The sequence below is a fragment of the Triticum dicoccoides genome, chromosome 2A (genome assembly GCF_002162155.2).
Source record: "Triticum dicoccoides isolate Atlit2015 ecotype Zavitan chromosome 2A, WEW_v2.0, whole genome shotgun sequence".
Classification (NCBI taxonomy): Eukaryota; Viridiplantae; Streptophyta; class Magnoliopsida; order Poales; family Poaceae; genus Triticum; species Triticum dicoccoides.
In genome coordinates this window covers 223,225,458-223,232,445 of record NC_041382.1, presented here as the reverse complement: position 1 = coordinate 223,232,445, position 6,988 = coordinate 223,225,458, and the positions used below count along the sequence as shown (strand labels likewise).

The following is a 6,988-nucleotide window of genomic DNA, read 5'->3' as shown; positions in this document are numbered from 1 at the left end:
AACTCTCCTTTATGTGCCATGCAACGTTCAAATATAATCCCATAAATCTCGTAATACAATACCTCCTTTAATAATGCACCATGGAAAGTTCAAATATCAGCCCACAAACCTGCTAAACACCGACGTTTTATTTCCCGATCATGCAGTGTGCAAAGCCTCTTCCCCCTTGCATATGAGGAGTCCATTCAATTAGCTCACGGCGGAAAACGATGTTGAACGTATATAAATTGATGAGAATCAATTTTGTGTAGCAAGGTGGGACTATTAAACACGTAATATCTTTGTGCCTGCTGATCATGTTTACTTGAGTTGACGGACTTTGGCCCATCAGCTGGAGCGCCGGGCAGATGCCCAATTGTGTGGCCTTTATGCTTCTCCGAAGTAAAACTAACACAACCGTCTCTGATCAAGATGATTTGGTTGTTTTGCTCAAAAAAAAAGATGGTGGTTGTATAGTTGGTCATGATAGTCAGAGTGATATGGCGAGGTGCGGGGTTCTAATCACAGGTTATTGTATAATTTTTGCTGCATTATTATTAGGTCGAAGGCCCAACTTAGCAGCCACTGGGCCACAACGTTGCGCACCCCACATACGAAATTCTGGGTGAATATTTTATTTATTTACGTATGCATAAAAATTTAGTACCACCTCGGATAGAAGAAAATATCTGTGACATACAAAAAAAATCTTAAGAATATGTTGACGGACCAAACCATGACGGACCAAATCAAGAATATCACCTCCCTTTAATAGTAGGTATAGATATAGGACAAATGTTTCCTACAAGCAGTGGTAGTTATCACTGCTTGCGTTTTGTATGTTGTATGTAGTATCTGTCGAAACCGAGAGTATGTACGTGTAGTATGTAGTATATAATAATGATTAGGTAGTATATATACAAATTTTTAGGTAGTATGTACCATTTTTTGAGTATGCTCTTTTTTACGTACAAATATGTATGTATTTCACAAATATAACAAAAACTATGGGCTCATGTGCAATTTTTTCATGTAACTTGTTTTGAAATATCTTAGATATAATATATGAACATATTTAAAATAATAAAATAGTATATATAATACCACTATATATATATATATATATATATATATATATATATATAAGGTCTATTTAATACGCAGGGTGAAGATTAAGTAATTCCTCACCCTGGTCAATCGACCGAGGGATGGTCTAGTTTAACTAACGTCAGCAATGTAATTTTACGTCGATGGAAAACGGGTCGTCCACTACCCCTGATTGTAAAGAAAAAAACTAGGCCATGCCCCCGGTCCGTTTCTCTCTCCTTCCGGCTGCTCGCATCTCGCCATTGCGGTTCCCCTCAAAAAAGAAAAAATCTCGTCAATGCGGAGGCAGCGGCAGCGAGCCAGCGACGGCGCCGGAGGGATGACCCAACGGCGGAGACTACCTCTTCCGCGTGTGGAGTACTACCCTTTCCTCTTTCGTGCGGCAACGACTCGGAGGCACCGTGGGCTATGCAAGATCCGGGCGAGCTCGGCAGTGACAGCGACCTTCTCCGGCGTCCCTCTCCACTGTCGGCGGTATAAGACCACCCTCCTCCTCGTCTTCCCCTATCCTCCTCCATGAACTTCTGAATTTATAGGGTTAGGCTTATTGGTTTTTGGGAGCAGTGCAGGGGAAGAGGAAGCAGACCAAGCAAGGAAAGGAAAGATAAATGAGGAGCTCGGGTGATGGAGGTAATGCTCGAACGGACTCCTGGCGGTGGAATCAATTCAAGGAGGAGATGAAGGTCATGTGGATGACATAGAAGAAGAGGAGAAGCTCAAGGCTGCGGAGAAAGGAACAACAGTAGAGTATCAGACTTCAATCGAGCTGAGATCAGTTTTTTTTGTCATGGGACATATGAATACTCTACTGATTTTGCTTTTGTTTAAGTTTCACGAATTTTCATCCTTTAGCAATAAATGATGGTTCTGACTTAATTGAAGGTTAGCTGACAATGCTATCTGTATATTTATGTTATAATCGAAATTTGCACATACATACGAGCAATATTTCTTCAATTAAAGAATATTCACTTTACGAGGATTTTTATTTTATGCTATTCTTAAGATAAGATTTTAATCGATGATGCTAGTTTTATGTTTTGTGAATTTATTAGGCAATCAAGGAATTGGAATTCTGCCAAGAAATCTAGGAGCAGAAGATGTATGCAAGGGACTTGGAGACGAGGCAATGGTGCGCAGGCGAGAAAATTATGTTCTGATTGGTTAGGATTGGGGTTCGACTGCTCTTGTGTTTATTATAGCAAAGTTGGTTGCATGAGTCACTTCACGATGGTCATGTGCACCAGGAAATTGGCTTGATTTGAATATAGTACAATCAGGCATAGCTGTTGGCGTAGGTAGCTGCACTATGCAGTTACCTAATTGGAATTCACAACTAGTTTCTTCGGCAGTTCCAACAAATCAGGGATTCAGTATAAAGCAAGCAATTTTTCCTGTTAGCAAACATTAATCAGTTTAGTTGCATATAAGAATAGGACAAGGAGAGTGTTGTATTTTGGAGTTTATTAAGCCATCTATAGAAAATGAATAACACAAGTTAGATTAAGGAGTGTTTAATAGTTGTGTGCTCATGCAAGTACATGGTTTAGGTGTACGTGAATCTTTAAGCTGTTCCTTTCTAGGAGAATTTCTAAGACTGTTTGCCATTTACCCATGGTTTTCGAGTCGCGACTCATGCGAGTCGCTCTGGAGCAGCGACTCGGAAGAAGTCGAGCCTGTGTTGTGACTAGTCGCGACTCAGATTCGCGAGTCGACACTAAGCTGAGTCGACCATATTTTTGCGACTCATAGACTAGTCGTCGACTAGTCGCGACTAGTCGAGCGACTCGAAATCCATGCATTTACCCAAAGGTTTTGAAGCTTTGGGAGCCTGCGACTGGCTCGAGGGGTGGCATCAGCAAGCGCTGGCCGGCCTCGGCACTGCTGTGGGTGGTTATATGGTGGGCGGAGCACACCATTGGGTTTCGACATCAGGGTACAGTGGCGAGCTAAATCTTCAGTCCAGCTAGGCTTTTTTTTGGTTCACGTTTTGTTACTATTTTCCATTCGGGATTTCATGGTGAGCAAACCTACCATTTGCAGTTGTTTCTTTCAGAAATTCATGTCCTGACTTCAAATTTTGGTCGTAAGGTAAATCCTGCCAACAAGTCGATGCTATGGGTTTACTAGTTCTCTTAATATTTCTATGCAAATTATTGCCCCCTTCATTTCATTTGCAATCAGCAAGGAACTCAAAGATAGATGTGTATTTTCTCACGCGCATTCTACTCCCTAGATTGTTTGGGGCTTTGAGCAATACAGAATGGAAGAATTTGTTACGTTCGTATAGGTTTGTATAGAATGGCATGGTATCAACAACTAATTAATCTTCTCTAAAAAAACAACTAATTAATCTTTTGTAGTTGAGACTTGAGATCCTGCTCACATCTCTCTTGACCGCTTATTATCTTGTCCGCTATCATGCACCATTATTTGATGAATGAAAATATCACAGTAAAATTTCGACAGCACTAACTTTCCACAAATCGACAGTTTCTGTATATCAAGGTTCCCTTCCCATGACAGGAACAGAGTAGTCATGAGGAGCTGCAATGATTCGTGTATATGTAACAGTTGCCAAAACTCTGAAACTATTTCAGAAATCATTGCTCAAACTGTATGGTCATCCAGATGAGGATGTTGCAAAGGCTAACTGGAAACATCTTCGCAGAAACTTTACGGTCATCCAGATGTTGATTTTGCAACTCCTAATTGGAACTACAAATGTCTGCAGATAGGCGAGAACAGTGTCCATCTCAAGATCGATGGGAGAGTGTTGCACTACAGAAAGATAATCTTGTCACTACAGATAGATAGTCTTGTCTGTAGATATTGAATATTTAGATGCTACTTTCTCAAATAGCTTACTGAATTTATTGTCTGTATGATTGTGTATGACGAACTCTGATCGTGTTTGTTCATTGTAAACCGACCTAGTTGTGTAATGAAATTCAAGTGCTTTTTGGGTGGTTCTCATGTAGCCCAGTGTATCAATGTAATACTTATGTCTTCACAATAACTCACAAGAATATTTTTGTGTGTGGTCTAGAGCTAATGAGTTGAACACAAAGAATCTTTTTGTGTGTGGTCAGCTAATGGGTTGAGCACAAGACGTGATGATCCGGTAGACAGTGCTACAAAACGCTGGAGGAGAATCAAAAGGAGGACTCCCAAACCAATAACTCAACATTATTTTTCTTAGATACACTCAACAAGACACTTATTGATAAGCCTATCATCATTTGCTGAAAGCATACACAGATTAGAAGAATGAACTTCGAGTGGTACTTCTACAAGGAAATTTGACAACCGCTCGCATGGAGCAATTTTATCGACATAATAATTCAAATGGTAAATGCATTGCACCCCCGATAAAAATATTCACTACATCATGAAAAATATGGCAGTGAAATCTTGGCCTTATTAAAAAATTATTTGCATCCAGATATTTTGTCAGATGAATAACCAAAAATCGGCTGAATGACATGTTCCATATATGGCATACAAATTCAGAGTTATTCTATCTTCTTCTAGCATTGGCAGATTCAGTCAAGCTTCTGAATTTGCGCAAGCATCGACAGGTCGAGTGACTGCATATGATTCTTTTTGTTGCCTTGTTCTAGTCGGTGACACGAGCATCTCGGTGTTGCAGCACCACCACTCCACACGTGCTTCCTCGCAACACATTCCTTGGTGGCCCTGCATCTGTAGAACCCCTGCACTATTAGTTCATACTGAATTAGTTGGTTCAACTACCATCTACAATGCAAGGATGCAGATCTTGCTGTGAGCAAGATAACATGTACGAAAGCCTATAGCAAAAGCTAATGGGTAAAACATCTGAAGCTGCATGAGAATGAGAAGAAAAATTTGATCTCTTTTCTCCAATAAATTTGGAAATTTACAAAACTGTAATTGTGTCAAAGAAGATTGATGAGATATTAACAAACAATAGTTCTTAATATGCAAAACCGGAGAAAGGTCATTACTTCTCTGTGTCAATAGTTTCTCAAAGAGAACATCTGAAGTCAACATTTTGAGAACACGTTGAACAAGAATTTTCTCCTCATGGCTAGTCGAATAATATGTCCAATAAAATCTGAGTCAACATAACAGAGGAGATAAAGCGGCATCCAAGATCTAAAGCATTTAATTCCAAAACAAAATCGGCTATACTGGCAATTATGTCTATTTTTTTCTTGATGATATATGATGCACCAGCATAACACAATTGCAGAAATCAAAATAAGGTTTCCCGTGTTTGTTATTGCCAGAAAAAAGAATGCTAAGAATTGGATAGTACACTGCCAAAAATACTGCTGTACAGTGGTAGGGAGTAGCGCGTAGACCGTTAAGCTTCCCAATCAAATTAACTGAGTAGATGTGAGAGAGTTTATGTCAAAACTGTCAAATATATAAAATAACAATGATTAAGCTTCTTCTTAAATCCAAAGTATACCTAAAAAGATTAAATATATTGGCCTCTTTATTCTACAAATAAGTTAGTAGCCTCCATATGTGATTGTGTAGTGGTGGTGGAGTCCTGCAACCAAATTAATTGGATGTTAGGAAAACATCATGTTTGCAACACATTACCTCAACTTCTTCATGTCATATAGACAACAACTTTTTCACACTTGTCCACTGCATAACACACACAGGAAATACAGAGAAATCAAAGTTTTAGGAGAGAACTTTCCTACATGACAGGTATCAAAATTAAGAGCGTTAGTGGAGAACTTTCCTATGTCAATAAATTTCTCTCTTCACTTGAAAATTTTTGATCTGGTTTTTGAACAAACCAAGCAAGCTCAAAATCTGATTAGGATGCAGAACTAAAATAGAACAAGGTGACTGTACGAACTGAGAATCAAATTAGCCTTCACACATGTTATGGAAATTTCTAAGCAGCACTAAAAACAAAACTAATTGACTGTTAAACTCTGCTCCCCACAACAAAATGAGCTACTGATACTTTTGCTGCTGATTTCAGAAAGATAATGCATCGACTTGTTCTAACATTGTAAGACCTTAGCATAAGAATTTTTATTTATCATAACATGGTCATTTCGTTCTGCTCGCACTACAACACTGTCCTGTCACAACTTACCACCCCCATTTAGATGCCAAACTCATAACACACAAATTCTGACTGACTCTTGTCAAAACAAAATAACTTCAGTGTTGAAAAATAGGTAGGGATGTCACAGGGGGGATGTGCCCAGGTGACCATATTCAAGAGAGGAAGGGACGGCGCTGGAGCTCATGGGCGCATGAAGTAGGAGCCATTGACCAAACTTGAAGAGGAGGTCGATCATACCTAGACCATGACGACTCAACGGCAGCCGGTGAAATCTTTGAATCCAGATCCAATCATGAAGGTAAGGATGGGAAGGAGAGACATGAAAATGGCTCGAGCTCGTGGAGTGCGTCGATGCGTCGAGCGCCGCCCTGGCGCTGAGATCGCGGCCCAACTTGGCGTCACCGCTTCAGTTTCAGCTGGACCCCGCCGGCTAGACGACATCTTCCCTTCTGCAAAGCCACCGGAGCCGGCTCCAGGCCACAGGATAGAGCGAACCGCTCCGCTGGTCTGTAGGGAACCGTCATGGCTGCACGATGGACAAATTAGGGGTAGAGCTGGTGGACTGCAGGAGAGGTGTGGAAAATGGCGGAGCCCTCCCACGATCCATGGAGTTGGTTTCCTCCTGATTCGAGAGTAGATAGTAGAGAGAAGAGGTAAATTTACCTCGCGGTGTTTTTTTTACGTGGGGTCTCATGATGTAACTTTACGACTCATGCCTTGAAGTAAATTTACGTTCGCGCTTTATTCTCACGTAGCTGTGGCGTCTGGTTCGAGGCGCGGCTGGGGTGAGGAATAGCTATCCCTCATCCAGGGTGACGA

The 6,988-nt window shown here is 40.7% G+C and overlaps 2 long non-coding RNA genes across 3 annotated transcripts; one reads left to right on the top strand and one right to left on the bottom strand.

The window, feature by feature from the left end:
* Window positions 1–1,272: 1,272 nt before the first annotated feature.
* Window positions 1,273–4,065, top strand: LOC119354320. Of its 2 annotated transcripts, XR_005170767.1 has the most exons (4): window positions 1,273–1,560; window positions 1,651–2,218; window positions 2,899–3,177; window positions 3,821–4,065. It is a non-coding gene; the product is annotated as an uncharacterized LOC119354320 (long non-coding RNA). The 2 variants fall into 2 exon arrangements; XR_005170766.1 differs by having other exon boundaries at window positions 2,899–4,065.
* Window positions 4,066–4,458: 393 nt separating this feature from the next.
* On the bottom strand, window positions 4,459–6,821 carry LOC119354319. Its single transcript, XR_005170765.1, has 2 exons — window positions 6,407–6,821; window positions 4,459–5,629 (listed from the first exon to the last, which is right to left on the bottom strand). It is a non-coding gene; the product is annotated as an uncharacterized LOC119354319 (long non-coding RNA).
* Between the last annotated feature and the right edge of the window lie 167 nt (window positions 6,822–6,988).